We start from the raw sequence: 16,487 nt of genomic DNA on the forward strand, positions 1-16,487 counted from the left end.
TTCCATCTATGGATTTACCATTTCTGGACATTGCACGTAAAAGCTTTTAGCTCTTCTCTTCACGTGCTTTTGAAGCTCCACTCCTATTTCGGTATGGATCAGAACTTCATTTATTCTACTTCTGGATGATACTCTACCCTAAGCTCTACAGCATTTTTATTTATCCATGCATTTGTTAACAGACTTTTCATGGCTTCCACCTTTTGACTATTACAAAAACTAATGCTGCTATAAACTTTCCTTTACAAACTTCTCTTTGGACATTTGTTTTCATATCTCTTGAGTAGAAGTAGGAGAATTGCTTGGTGCTATGGCAACTCCACGTTCTGCCATCTGACTCACGGCCAGACCATTTTCCAAAGAAGTTACAGCATTTTATGCCAACAACAATGAGCATCAACACTTTCTTCACACTTATTACTGTAGGTCTTTTGATTATAGTCATCCCAGTGAAGCCAGAATTAGACAGGCAGATAGGCAAGGGTCAGACCCAGAGAATGGAGGGATTGTGGCTCAGTGGTAGAATGCTTGCCTGGCATGCGTGAGGCAGTGGGTTTGATCCTTAGCACCCCATAAAAATTTAAAAAAGATATTGTGTCCAAAAAAAAAAAAAAGAGTTTTTGGGCTGGGGATATAGCTCAATTGGTAGAGTGCTTGCCTTGCATGCACAAGGCCCTGTGTTCAATCCCCAGCACCACCAAAAATAAATAAATAAATAAAAAGAAATGTTAATGCCTTCAGAGCCCTTTCTCCACCCTTATCAAGATAAGCTGCCCAGGCTCCAACCTGTTGCTAAGGTAACCTGTGCCAGGGATTATCCCTCCTTACAGGGAGCTATAAAAGTTATTAATTAATGCACCCAGGGCCCCCTTCCTGCCTAGATCACTCCATTTGGCCCTTCCTTTGTCAATCTGCTTCTCACCTTTTGGCCATATACTGGAGTATCTCCTGGGCCTAGTCACATACACAGGAAGGAGAGAGATGAGGAGAAGAGGGCAGAAGAACAAAGTAAGCCTAGGACATATGAAAAGGCAGAATGCTCTCACTTCTTGGGATCCAGGAGAAATCTATGTTACTTTTTTTAAATAAACCCAGCTTTATATGCTTGCTTCTGCATGCTTCTCTAATGTTATACTTCAACATGTGAGGAAGCAGGAATCATCACTTGTAACCAGAGATTTCACCAGCAGGTATGAAGTGTTTTCACGGCTATTTTGTAGACATTCTCCTAACAATTAATCACATTGAACATCTTTTAATGTACTTATTGGGCATTTGTATAGCTTCCTTAAAGAAATATATGTTTAAATCCTTCGTCCATTTTTATAATTTGCCTTTTTATTGTGAGGCTACAAGTATTCTTTATACAGCCTGAATAAAAGGCTTTATCTAATATATGATATGCAAATGTTTTCTCACATTCTAGGAGAGTTATCTTCTCATTTTCTTTATACTGCTCTTTAATGTACAAACATTCTAATTTTGGTGAAGCTCAATTTATCTGTTTCTTGCTGTTATTTATGTTTTCAGTGTTATGTCTTTTAACACTTGTTTGTTAGAGATGAGGAAGATTTACATCTCAATCCTTCTAAGAGCTTTATAATTTAGCATATGTATTTTGAAATGATTTTTGTATATTATATGAAGTAAAAATTCACTTTAATTCTTTTGCATGTAAAAATTCATTTGTGTGATACACACTTATTTAAAGGCTAGTCTTTCCCCATTGGATTGCCTTCAGACCCTTATGAAAATTGGATTAATCTTCTGTGTCAAGGTTTTAAACTCTCAGTCTATGTTGTTGTTTTCTGTTTATCTTCATACAAGTACAACATATTCTTGATTACCATAGCTTTGCAAGTTTTAAATCAGGATAAAGGAGTCCTACCTTTTTTTTTTTTTCCAAAATTGTTTTTGGTTGTTGTGGGTTCCTGGCAATTCCATATGAATATTAGGACTAGCTTGTCAATTTTGACAAAAAAATCCTATTGGAATACTAATAGGGAAGATACATCTTGCCAATATTAAGACTTCTAATCCAGAAACACAAGGGATATAATCTTTAGTAATTTTCTTCAATGATATTTTGTAGTTCCAGTGCATAAGTCTTTTGTTAAATGTTTCTAAATATTTTATTTTTTTATAAATTTTTTATTATTTTATATTTTATTCCTTATTTTATTTTTTATTCTTTATTATTTTATTTTATTCTTTTATAAAACAAAAATGGAATTGTTTATTTAATTTTATTTAAAAATTATTATTTGCCATTATGTATAAATACAACTGATTTATGTACAGTGATTTTGTATCCTGTAATCTTTTAATTTATTTGCTGTTTTAGTATGTGTATGGGGTCCTGACTATTTCCTACAAACATGATCATGTCATCTACAAATAGAGATAGTTTTCTTCATGGTGTTTATAGTTTTCCTTGTTTCACTAGCTAGAATTTCCTTTACAATGTTAAATAGATATGTTGTTGAGGAACATCTTTTTCCTTTGTTCTTAATACTACACAGGAAGACTTTAGACTTCAATCATTATGAGACTAATTGAAGGTTTCATTGAAGATGGTCTTTATTAGATGAAACAAGTACATTTTTATTTCTGGTTTATTGAGTGTTATAATGATGAAAGATATTGGCTTTTGTCTATTTTTCTCATGTCTATTGAGGGGATAAATATTTTGTTGTTTATTATGCTAACATGATAGTATATAGATTGATATTTATATGGCAAACCAACCTTGCATTCCTAGGATACATCTTGCTTGAACATGGGATATTAATTTATTTTGTATGTTGCTGAATTTGGTTGAGGATTTTTGTATCTCTATTCATAAAAGAGATTGATCTCTAGAAATTTTTTATGATGATTTGTTGTGGTTTATTTCCTTATTAGAGAGAGGAGTGCTTCATTCTAGCCTCACAGAATTAGTTGAGGAGTGCTTCTTCCTCCTTCTAGTTTTTGAAGAGTTTGTGAAGGTATGCTGTCAATTCTCTAAATGTTTGCTACAATTTGTCAAGGAAAATGATTAGATACAGCATTTTCCTTGTTCACAGCCTTAAAATTATGTTTTCAATCTCTTCTTTGTCTAGTTTCTAAAAATAGAAAAAATAAATGATTGATTTTTTTATCTATAATATTGAGATTTATAGCTATAGATTTCTCTCTCAGCACTGCTTTACTTATATCCCATATGAATTATATATATATATATAATATATATATATATATATATATATTATATATTATATATATATATATATATATATTATATTATATATATATTTTGTGTGTGTGTGTGTTACTAGAGATTGAACCTAGGACCTTATGCATACTAAGCAAGTGGTCTACCACTGAGCTACACCCCAATCCAAAGATTTGATATCATATAGTAATTTTTATATTCATTTACTTCAAAGAATTAACTATAATTCTCTTCTAATCTTTTTCTTACTTAGAAATGTGTTGATTTCTACATATTTGTGAATTTTTCATTCTTCTGGTACTGAATTCTCTTCACATTCTAGAGTAGTCAGAGATCATAACGTATGATTTCAATAATTTTAATTTAAACAAGATTTTATGTATTTTTTGTCTATTTTGGAAAATGTTCTGTATACATTGTAAATATTCTGCTAGTGTTAAATGGAGAGTTCTATAAACGCTTCTTGGGTCTATTGGGTTTACAGTTTGTTTCAGACCTTCTATTCCTGGTTTGAACTGCTCAATGGTTGTGTATCCATTATTGAAATTGAAATCGTTGTCATTGAATTTCCTCTTTCTCCCTTCAATTGTCAGATGCACCTGACAACTCTGTTGGTAGGTTCATATGTTTTATCTTCTTGACGAACTGACTATTTTTTAAATTAGGAGATATCTTTCTTCAGTAGCAATTTTTGCTTTTAAGTACTTTACCAGAGAATGGTATGGCCACTCCAGCTTTCCTTGGATTACCTGCTTGTATGGTTTATCATTTTCCACTTTTTCCTTTTAATTTATTTGAGTCTTTCCACCTAAAAAGGGTACCTTATAGACAGCCTAGAGTTGAATCAGTTTTTTAATCCATTGACACTAATCTAGGATTACCAGCAATTTAAGTAGTTTACAAAAATTTTGTGGCTATAAAGTTCCTTCCCTCTCACATCTTTTGAGCTATTATTCTCAAATTACATTTTGTACACATATCCCAAGGCATATTTATAATAATAATTTAACAAATTTATATAGTTGTATTGTGAATCAGGAGAAAAATTAGTTGTAAACAAATATGCATTTATCTTGTTATTTTCAGGACTTATGTAATTATGTTCACAAGTACTCTTCATTCATTAATGTGGATTAGAATTACTGACTAATGCCTTTTTATTTCAGCCTGGAAAACTAGCTTTAGTGTTTCTTATAAGGAAGATCTGTCAGCAACAAGTTCTCCTGGTTGTTATTTTTCTGGGCAGTCTTGATTTTTTTTTGGCTTTTTGAAGGGTCATTTTTGTTGAATGCAGACTGCTTGGTGGACAGTCTGCTCTCTCTTGATTATCTCAGCCCATTGTCTTTGGCCTCTGTGTAACCTGAAGAGAACTCATCTCTAGATCTTGTTGGAAATTGCTTGTGCATCGTGAGTCAGTTTTCCCTTGCTGATTCTAAGATTCTCTCTTAACTTTGGATTCCAAAAGATTGACTCTAATAATGTTGTGTGGGAATATAGGAGTGTATCATACTTAAGAGTTTGCTTCTTGGTTAATTCTATTTTTCTTAATTCTTTTTTTTCTTTCAGGTACTTACAATAAATAATCTCAATGGATTTATGTTCCAGTTTGATAAACTTTCCTCCCAACTCCTATTTATGCTTTCTAGTGATTTTTTTTTCATTTTAATTCATGTATTTTTCAACTACAGAATCTGTACATTAAAAAAAAAATTGGCTTCTCACTAGTCATCTACATCTGATCAATATTATTGTCATACTTTCATTTTTTTAGACACAATAATCTTTAGGCCTTAGAGCAAGCACAGCATTAGCCTCCTAGGGCTGCTGTAACAAACTACCACAGAAGGGAGTGCTTAAAGCAACAGGAATTCATTCTCTTACAGCTCTGGAGGCTAGAAGTTCACAGCCAAGTGAAGGCTCCAGGGCATTGCACATCTCTTCCAGCTTCCTCTAGTTGGCAATCCTTGGCATTCCTTCCCTTGGGCTGCCTCACTCCTGCTCTCCTCTGTCTTGTGTGTTGTGGTGTCTATGTGGGTCTATGTATCATTTCTCTTTTAATCAAGTCACCAGTCTTATTAGATTAGGATTGGCCCATGTACATTACAATCTCATCTTAATTACTTGTATAAGCAAAGACTTTTTATTTTCAAATAAACTCACATTTTGAGTTTCTTTGTGGGTATGGATTTGGGGGTGGGGGGACATTTCTGAATGCAGTAAATCCAAATTTATATGAGTGAATTAAAATCAAAGTACCTGGCTACTACATGTGACCTCTTGGCCTCCTCAGAAATAGTTTCTATCACCCATGTTTATTTCTTTGTTCCTGTTTCTTTGTACATCTAGCAATGTGTTGTTGTTGTTCTTGTTGAAAAATGGACATGTTAAATAAAAGGATGCATCGACACCGCAAATCAGATTGTCCTTCCTGTTCCCAGTGCTTATCATGGCAGCCGCTGCTTCTTGCTGTTGCTGTTGTTTGTTAATGAATTTCCTGGAATATTCTGGAAAGTCCATATTCTTTGTCAGGTTTGCACCTCAGTCTCTGCTCAGTCAGCTCAGCAGTCATCTAACGAGTGAAGAAAAATTTCCTTAATTATCCAGAAGGAAAGTCTCCCAGCCTTTACGGATGGGTTCTGTGTTTGTATCCAGGCCTACCTTCAAGATGCAGCCAGACACTTGGTAATTCAGCCTGTCCTCCACTTTCAGCTTTTTAAAAATTAATTTATTTATTCTAATTAGATATATATGACAGCAGAATGCATTTTGATTCATTGTGTAAAATTGCAGCACAACTCTTTATTTCTCTGTTTTCATTTCTCTGGTTGTGCATGATGTAGCATCACAACATATGTGCAGTCATACATGTACCTAGGGTAATGATGTCCATCTCATTCTTCCATCTTTCCTGCTCCCATACCCCTTCCCCACCCTTCCCTTTCCTTTGCCCCATCAAAATTCCTCCATTTTTCCCATGTCCCACTCCCATTATGGATCAGCACCCACTTATTAAAGGGAACATTTAACCTTTAGTTTTTTGGGATTGGCTTACTTCACTTAGCATAGTATTCACCAACTCCATCCATTTACCTGCAAATGCCATGATTTTATTCTCTTTTAATTCTCAGTAATATTCCATTGTGTGTATATAGCAAGTTTCTTTATCCATTCATCTATTGAAGGGCATCTAGGTTGCTTCCATAGTTTAGCTATTGTGTATTGAGCTGCTATAAACATTGATGGGGCTGTGTTAGTGTAGTATGCTGATTTTAAGTCCTTTGGGTATAGACTGAGGAGTGAGATAGCTGGGTCCAATGTGGTTCCATTCCAAGTTTTCTAAGGAATCTCCATACTGTTTCCAGAGACTCAGAATACCCAAAGCAATGTTTAGCACTTTCAGCTTTTAACAGAGCCTCAAGGTCACCTAGAGGCAAGAACTCAGGAAAAGTTCTCAGATCTTTCCTGAGCATGTGTACAGCCCTAGGCTTGCCCCTGACTTCCTACTTTCCCATTTGTTTTCAACAAATATCCTGCAGGGTTTTCGTTTGTTTGCTTGCTTGTTTTTATTTTGTTTTGTTTTTGTCTTCCTGAGTGAACTGAGTTCAGATATATTCAAGCCTTGAAAGTGAAATCTTCTGGAAAATGTCAGACAATTAAAATAGCAACAATTCTATAGGAATAGAGCTTTAAAGGAGCACCAGCTTGTTTTGCCCACCAATGACTGCTTAGCTGCTGGGTTTCCTGGAGATTGTGTGCCATTTCTAAGACTTCCTCAGTGATGGGGGAAGAGGACAGGAGAAGAGCAGTTAAAACTCTGTAGAACTTGCTGTTCACACCAACATCAAGCTGTTATTGAATAAAACTTCCTGGATTATTGCAAACCTTTGGTTAATTTCCCCAGTTCTGAAAATGTCAATTCTGCTGATTTTTTGCCAGTGTTTTCATCGCTTTTATAGAAAGCAGGATTTTTCAGGGGTCATTTCTCTGACATTCCGGAGCCATATCTTTTCAGGCAGATAAATAATTTCTTTATTTCCTATATATCAGTATCAAACAAAGCTCTCTTAAAATGTGAAGTTCTTAATTTGGCTAAGTAGCATGCACTTCAGTCAGGAAATATGCTAAAGCAACTGTCTCCTTTCTTGACCTTGGGAAAGCTACATTCTTGGCAGAACAAGCCACTTCTGATTTCATTGTGGAGGTATAATTTACCCACAAGAATACTAGGCAAATAAGAGTAGCCTATTCTCTTCTATTTCCAGAAATCACTTAAACCAAAGAGAGTTGGATTAGTTATTTCTCACAAAAGATTTCCATTTATATCTTTGAATTCTCAAAGATTTCAAATTCATATTTTGTGTAGTCTTTTATTATGATGGATCAGAATAGAATATGTTGTTCAAACAATCTTGTAGTTTAGATTAACTTGAAGTGAAATCAAATATATCATAAAATCCCATGTTTCACTTTGGAAAATATAATGTACTTAAAATTGTAATAAAAAGTGAATATAAGGAAAAAAGTTTAAAAAGGGGAAAAAAAGGATTTTTTTTTCCAGTAACATCTACTACCACTTTCCAAATGCTGTGCCTAACATTTTAACGCATGTCATTTGTTCCTTATAAAAAGTATTTTGAAGATGTTAACATACTTCATATTTTACTAATTAGAAAAAGAAAGAACTTAAATGTTATGCCTTAACTCACACATCTAGCAATGGGCAGAGTTAGACTTCAAAAGGCAACTTGTTCACTTCCTTCTTTATTTATAAGGCTTTCATTTACAGAATAACTTTAATAAAAAAAATATATCTTCTGATTTGTCTCAATTCGCATGAAGTTTAAAATAATTTAAATAATTTCTCTAATTAAATGTATAGAAATAGTACTTTTTAGTTGCCTTTCTTAGGTAATAGCCAAAGGCAAAATTTTTGTTCTTAATGTCATGAACTATAATTCAATAAAGAATGTGTTATTATTAGGAAAACATGAACTACAGATGAGAACTAGTAGTGATAAAGTTTGAAAAAGGATAATAGATTAAATATTTCCATCAAAATATATCAGGTTCCTAATAAATTCCGAAATTACTTGTTTTTTAATGGCCATTTTAATTTTATTTTAGAATTTCAAAAGTGTCACTCAAACTGTGTAAAGAAAATGTTCAAAACCACATGGTTTTTTGGAGTATTGTCAGCATGTAAGTCTACAACATGGAACACTTCGCGAGTCAATGCCTTAGAATAGTTTTCTCCCTAATCTGATAAAACCTTTTATAGCGATGTTGATTTTACAAATGAATTTTACAACAGTTGATATTTCCAAAAGTTTTTTTCATTGTTATATAAAAATTACGTTTTGGTTTGGAAATTAAAATATGCAACAAGTATTCATGGGAATTCAGACAACCAGAAGATACATTTATCCATTCATCACTTTCTCACGAACTAGTCATAACACGCATTCAGTTGTCATTTTGGTTCTTTCTCTCATTTCAGAGAGTCAACTACATATAAAGCAGTTCTTCTGTCATTACAGGTCACCACTCTTTTTAGCAGTATCCATCAAGTGTTTGTGATTGACACTGTCTAACAGATTCAGGAGCTGTCGCTCTGGTCCACTCCAAAAATTAGTCATTTTATCATTTTTTAATTGCCTTCATAAAGTAGAGTCTCCTTTTCCTACTTTAAAAACTTTTAAGTCCAAGACTTCATGAAGGAGTCTCTTGTGTGACCTAGTATCTTTAACTATTTTAATACTTTTATATTTCCTTTGGTCTCTTAAAGGTTCAGCACATTGACTCTGTAAGGGTATTACACTAAGGTAAAATGAGGAAGCATGTGTAGTGATGGGTGTTTTAATACTTGAGGGAAGAAGATAAGAAGATACTTAATGGTTAATGTCTTCAAATAGCCTTTTGTAAAATGTGGGCTCTATTGAAAGGCTCAGATTAATAATGAGAGGGTTATAAAAATTCCCCCCTATGGGAGCAAAATACTGCAAGGGAACTAGCCATCTAAATGGGACCCCAGGTTGGGGGAGAAAATGCTCTCTATTAGAAATTAAATCTTGATTTAATCTTCACCCAGAAATGTAGTCCAGAATAAGAGTATCAAAGAATCGTAGAAATCCCAAGCTAACAAATGAGAAGAAAATGCATTTGAAGGAGATGAAATATTAGTGGCTACAGCCAACCAAAATGCACAATCAGTTTTCATATACTCCACTTGAGACACGGCCAAAGAGGTTCCTGCCAGACCAATTTTCCCACAAATGACACTATAAATTTAGATAAAAGTTTCAAATAATTGCCTGGAGGTAGCACAGCATGAACAAAAGCTGAAAGATAATAGAAAAGAATCAATTTGGGGGGGAAAAAAGGGAATGGCGAGGGGGTGATTTTGCTGTTTTTAAATGACTTTTGCCTGAGAGCAGGCCACACAGAGTACTGACAGGGTGAAACACGGAAAGGAAATCCATGTTTTTTCTGTCCTAAGGAACCAGAGGTCAGAGTGTGGAACTTCGTTGTCAACAGAATGTAAGGGAGATAGCCAGAAAAGGTAAGATTGGAACCCTATGTAAAAAATTTGGAAAACTGACTATCTGACCTTGCGCCACACACACTCAAGGGTCAAATCGATGCAGTGCATTTTAAGCTGCACCCAAGGGACAAAGTGTGAGTCCCAGATATTTGCCTGCTAAAATTTAGAAAATCAGCACTTTCGTAGTATAACAGAATTCAGAGTCTCTGCACCTTCAAAACACTCAGGACAATACAAATTCAGTCAGTAAGTGAAGAAATGGGGAAATCCAACCCAATCTCAATAGAAAAGGCAATGGAAACCAATCCCCAAATGAACATGCATTGAAATAAGCATGCAAGGATTTTACTTTATCCATTTCAATTATGCTCAGTGGCAAAAAGGGAAATAGGCTTTCAAGAAATAAAAATATAAGAACTCCCAGCAGAAAAATAGAAACTTGGAAAAAGTCCCAAATAAACCTTCAAGAAAAGAAAAGTAAAATACATAAAATATATATGCACTATTTGGACTTAATAGTGGAATGAAGTTGACAAAGAAAAAGATCAGTATGCTCAGAGAAAGACCTCTGGAACTTTTTCAACCTGAAGAATAAAGACAAAAAGTTTTGAAAAACAAAGTGGATATAATCTCATAGACCTGTAAAAAAAAATCTAAATTTCCAACATATGTATAATTAGAGTCCCACAGCAGAGCAGGAAGAAAATGAGACATACAAAAATAATTGAAAAAATATTGGCTGAATACTGTTCAATTTGGTGAAAAACATGAATGCATAGATTCAAGAAACCCATGGGGCTGGGGTTGTGGCTCAGTGGTAGAGTGCTTGTCTAGCACCCATGAAGCACAGGGTTCAATCCTCAGCACCACATAAAGATAAATAAATAAAATAGAGTATCATGTCCATCTGCAACTAAAAAAAAAAATTAATAAAAGAAACCTAGCAAATTTTAAGTGTATGCATTATTAGTTAAATTGTGTAAGCAAGTCATAAACAGAATGCTTAAAACTAAAGAAAAAATGTTTCTTTTTTAAGCCAGAGGGAAATGAGAAAAATGTTTCTGTTTAAGCCAGAGGAAAATGAGACATTATTTATGGGTAAAAAAATATATTCAAATATCTTCTGATTTATCAAAAAAAATTGGAGGCCAGAAACAGTAGAACATTAACACTGGAAAAAAAGAATCTGCCAACCCACAGTTCTTGTCCAACAAATACATTCTTCAAAATTGAAAGTAAAATAGTAACAACCTCAGATCTTCCAACACTGCATTCTGGAAGCAGAAAACATGTTTTGTAGTTCACAGCTCCATGGATGGAAAGAAAGTTTTCCTAGTATGGATTATTCCAAGTGTCTCACCAATATTCCATGTGGATAATTTTAACATTGGAATTTTGAATATTTTGAGTCAGTGATATTTAGACAAGGTTCTAAATTTAGAATGAATGCTAGGCAAGAAGTGGGGGGTATTGGGATAGGCAAATGTATTTTCAAATGTGAACATAAATTTTGGAGTCATTAATGGTGGAATTGAAAAACCAGCCTCTATCTCAGAGCAAAGCCTGTCCAAGGAAGGGACATGACCTTTGTCCTTGAAAAGACCCACAGAGCACTCCTAGGCACATTCCCACCCTGCTAAGTTGTTTATCTACAAATAACAGGAGAGATCTGCTGCGCCAGGTGTCCCTGACTCAGTCAGGCTAGGTGGGGACCCATAGCAACCCCCTAGCAGCCACCAATCAGCATGAGACAGGGAAATACCTGGGATGCCAGATGACCCTCCCAGTAGTTTATGTGGTTGATAATGTGTTGGGAAACCATGTAGTTCAGCACAAACACCCCTCTTGGCTTAAACCAATCAGTTCAAATAAATCCCCCTCTTGTAGTAACCAATAACCCCTTCCCAACTTGTTCCCACCAGTGAATGTGCTAATCATGTTTTAGAGTTGTTATTTGATTTTCCCGCGGTGTGTGATGATTTGCTAAGAGATGCTATGATGTATGTGGGGGGTCCCTGCCTTCTCCAAAGAATGTATAAAACTGCTGCAAACCCTGGGCTTGGGGCCTCTCAGCGTCACCAGTTGCTGTGTGCGCGGAGGACCCAGCTAGCTCGCAATAAACACCTCTTTGCTGCTTACATGGATCTTGGGTCTCTGGTGGTCTTTTGGGGGTCCTGAATTCGAGCATAACAGAATCTACTAAGTTGAAGAGTGGTCCCTTAAAATACACCCATGTCCATCTGGAACCAGCAAATGTGGCCTTACTTGGAAACAAGGTCTTCGCCTCTACAGTTAGAGCATGGTGGAGATAGAACAGTCCTTAATCTGATGTGTGATGTCTCAGGTCTCCCCCAAGGAAGAGGGAAACTTGAACACAGACACATGCGGAAGATGGCCATGTAAATATGGAGGCAGATATTGGGGGTGTTACTGCCACAGGCCAAGTAATGCCAAAGACTGCTTGGTAACCAGTGGAAGGAGGTAGGGAAAGAGTCTTCCCTTCACATCAGACGTCTGGCTTTAAGAATTAAGAGGGAAAAAACCTTCTGTTGTTTTTGAAACACCCAGTTTGTGACATTTCATCACAACCTAGGAAACTAATGTAGGAAGAAACAAAATTGTAATTACGGATTGATGATCATCCTCATAGAAATTTTAAGAGACCATTTACAGGGAAGCAATTAAGACAAAAAGGAAAATTCAGTAAGTTTTAAACTGCCAGATCAGTGTACAAATAAAAAACTACCTACTAAAAATAGCAATTACATAATGCAATAACAAAATATTAATACAAGAAAATCTTTTACAATAATTGCCAAAACTCTAAAGTATCTATAAATAAGTTTTTAAAAGATAAATGTTCGAGATCTTTATGAAAACAAATAAAAAATCTTGCAAAAGAAAAAAGCAAACAAAAAGGATGGATGTTACATTAATGAAGCACCAATCACAATCCATTCTATTAATCCAAATTTCATAAAATTTGACAAGTGTATTTAAAAATTAGCCTAAAAAAATTTTAAAATCTGGAATTACTTAAAGAAAAATGTATCAATCATCTTTGGTATATAAAGAATAATTAAATCTCCATTGGAATCAATGGTATAATCTCTCTCCCAAAAATAAATTAAAAATTAAAGACATGTCATTAACAAGCATATACAGTTTGGTCAAATATGTACATGAAAATAATGCAAACTTCCTTTGATCCCTTCTTGTATAGATCCAATTTAAAGGGATGATTTTACATATAAAGCTCTCCAATAATTTGTTTGAGTTAAGAAAATATCAGGCTGGGAAATGTTCATTATCACTCTGAGGAATAACTTGAGTAAATACATCAAAGACAAATCTGTAGTTTAGTAAACAAGTGTCCACATTTCCAGCTCCTGAGATTCAGCACCACTTTCAGAAGGGCTCTGCATTTCGCAAAGCATGTGAGGCAAGTTTTACTTCAGCAATATGTCTGCCTAAAGCTAGTGCCCTAGCAATGGGAACAATGAAATGGAGATTCCGCATGTCAGGTGAACAGAACTAATGTAAGAAAACCAATCACACCTGGTATCCTTCACATACAGTAAAGCCCTCCCTAGTAATACCACATCCACATTTTCATATTCTCCATTTATCTCAGGTTACTGTAACTTTCATAATGCTTCACTTTGCAAAATTAATATTCAAAGCACTTACACAAAACAGGGAATCCTCCAATACCACTGGCACTAAGTAACATTCCTTCAGAATCACTTTGAGGAGACATAGATACTCAGTGTTTATAGGTTAGGAAGCCGGAATGTCACAATAAACAAAGAGATTTATTCAAGGCCCTGGTACACCTTTTGGAACAATGAGACCAATTGTGTCCTCATCTCCATTTGAAAGTGATTCACAACATCTGAAGATACAGTTTGTTTCTTTTTAATTGAACTCATTTTTTTTGTTGTTAAGAGGGAAGTACTGAGCCTAGGTTTTTTGTTGTTGTTGTTTTATGTTTTTTTAATTTCTTATGTCCTGGAACTAAAAGATATATTGGATGTTGTATGTTATGAAGTTGTCATAATCATTACACTTTTGAATTTATAATATCCCTTTTCCTTTCTCTCAGTAAGGAAAGGACAAGAAATCAGTAGAAGTTTTAATCATATTAAAAACTCCTCCTTTCAAACTTAGTACATGGTTCTTTCTTTTTGAATAGGCTGTTAATATAATACCAAAAGATTTGTCTGTAAAAGAAGAAAATTATTGAACTCTAGTAACCGTGAAACTGTAATCCCCTGATTTCCTAAGTTCATTTTCCTAATTTAAAACCATTCAGAAATGGAAATATCCAATATTCACTCCAAATTATCCTGAATATGAGATGTCTTAAGGATTTATGCTTTTTTTAATCACCTGGAATTAAATGCCCTTATCACAAACAGAATTGACAGGTTATGTTTACTAACAAAGTATGGTTCATTTGGTAAACATAAACTGAGTAAAGATTATGGAGCAGGGAAAGAAAGAGGGCTAAGATTTACATTGAATTAATTTTAAGATTTTTAACTTGCCATCATAAAATTGCATTGACTTGGCCCATGAAAGTCATGCCAAGTGTGTGTTTACCTGATATGAATCATTCACCTTGAAGTGCTCTATCTCCATCATCAGACACTAGAGTCACATACAAGGAGAATTAGGCAAGGGAGGGAGTCTGGAGAAACAAAAAATAATAATAACTAAGCCAGCAACATGTTTGTTTGTTATTCTGGTTGTTCTTTGGTATTCTCTGCCTTCCGAGACAAATGCCAATGAATAGCTGAAATGAACATTTGCTTCTGGAATGTGAAGTTGCAGATCCTTGGATAGCTCCTCTGAATAGATTATCTTCCCAAAGTCTTGATGCAAATATGATCTTGGATGTTATTTCTTCTGGGTTAAAAGTGAACCTGGGGAGAAGAGCACTATTGAGGAAGATTGATTTCAATGGAAATGATATTAGCCTATCTTTTCAAGTATAAAAACCAGCTGGGAAAATGAGAGATGGAAACTCTATTTCGAGCCATGGTTTAGGTTAAAGAACCAGAAACTTGGGCAATGGAGACAAGTTATGGTGTGGGACAAGTTACTTAACCATTCAAGCTTTACTTACTCATCTGTTCATAATAAAATTCCTATCTTACACAATTATAGGGAATACTACAGTAGTTAATACACATACAGATCTTAGGAAGATGACTACTATAAAATGTTTAGTCCTAGCTAATCACAGCAGTTGAACTTCAGTCAATCACAGGCTACCAACTAATCAAACCATGACCCCAACCACTGTGTAAGTTGACTGCATGTCATTTTCTTTTCTGTGTCTATAAAAATAACCTGGGTATATGGTGGGGTTGGCCATTCTGACCCATCTTTCACCTGGTTGTAGAAACCAGTTCTTCCTCATTTAAAATTCTTTACATTTAACTCATCTTGAAAAGTTTACTTTAACATACTTGTGAAAAAGAAAGAATTCAAGCCTATTCATTGCTCTCTCAATACTTTTTCTGATGAGATGAAGTTGTCTCCAAATAATATATGAAGTTTCACTTAATTCCTGGGAATTTTTTCATCCCCTCAAATATATGAACTAAAAAATGTAAGATTTTTTTTATCTGCTTTTCAGTTCCATCTTTAAAAATTAGTTGACTATATGATTAAATATTTCTCAAGAGTTTCCTTTTTTTCTTCATCTTTCCTTGATTCTTTTTTTAGTTATACATGACAGTAGAATCTATTTTAACATAATTATAAAAGCATGGAATATATCTTGTGCTAATTCAGTCCCTAGTACCACTCTTTCCCTTTCCCTCCCCTTACCCTCTCCTCCCTTCCTTATATTATTCTTTTTTATGCATAATTTTTTCTTAGAAATCTAATTTTCTGCCTCCTTTAGATTTCACTGAAAGGTTCATAGGTCACTTGGATTATTTTCACAAAAATATTAAGACGATGTTTAGTAACTATAATCCTATACTTAACTGATATATAATTCATGGACCTCTGATGATTTGGATTTGGCCTCCAATTGATTCACCTAGATGATGCTGTGGATCTTCAGTAGGAAATGCTCTTAGAGCAGAGTTTGATTTGGTCTCAGATCTGCCATAACTTAAATGTTCTGATGAATTCTTTGTTGATGGACTCAAAAGCAAGACAGTTAATGAATATCATAATTAAGCTTCCAGCCTGAATATTACCTTTCTGAAGATTCATTCTGAAGAATACATAGTATTTACTCAGGAAAAATGTTTTAAATATTTTTTATATATTTATTGATTCTATGCTATGACACTTATTTGGTCCTATATAAATATAACATTGACAGTTCTTTCCCCAGACACTATAAAAATATACACATAAAATATGCATGTAAAAATAACAATGTTATCAGATAGAAGATAGTAAACAGCTTTGCACAAGCAAAATATTACAGGAGTTGGCAGAAGTACTGAGATGTAAATGATATGCATTTCATTTCCAGAATAATTAAAAATTTAATATATCATATTTTAGAGATAAGAGTCCTAAGAAGATAATTGCAAAGAAAAATAGAAAATCATGATAAGTGTGTGGCCAATTCAGGCCAAAAATATTTGTCTTAAATAATTTTTTTAAAATGATAGGTTAGTCATGGGAAATGAACATCAGATTAACTAAATCAATTTTTCATTGTTTTAGACTTGACAAGTTGTTTCCAAGTATATAAAT

The sequence above is a fragment of the Marmota marmota genome, unplaced genomic scaffold (assembly GCF_001458135.2).
Source record: "Marmota marmota marmota unplaced genomic scaffold, marMar, whole genome shotgun sequence".
Lineage (NCBI taxonomy): Eukaryota > Metazoa > Chordata > Mammalia > Rodentia > Sciuridae > Marmota > Marmota marmota.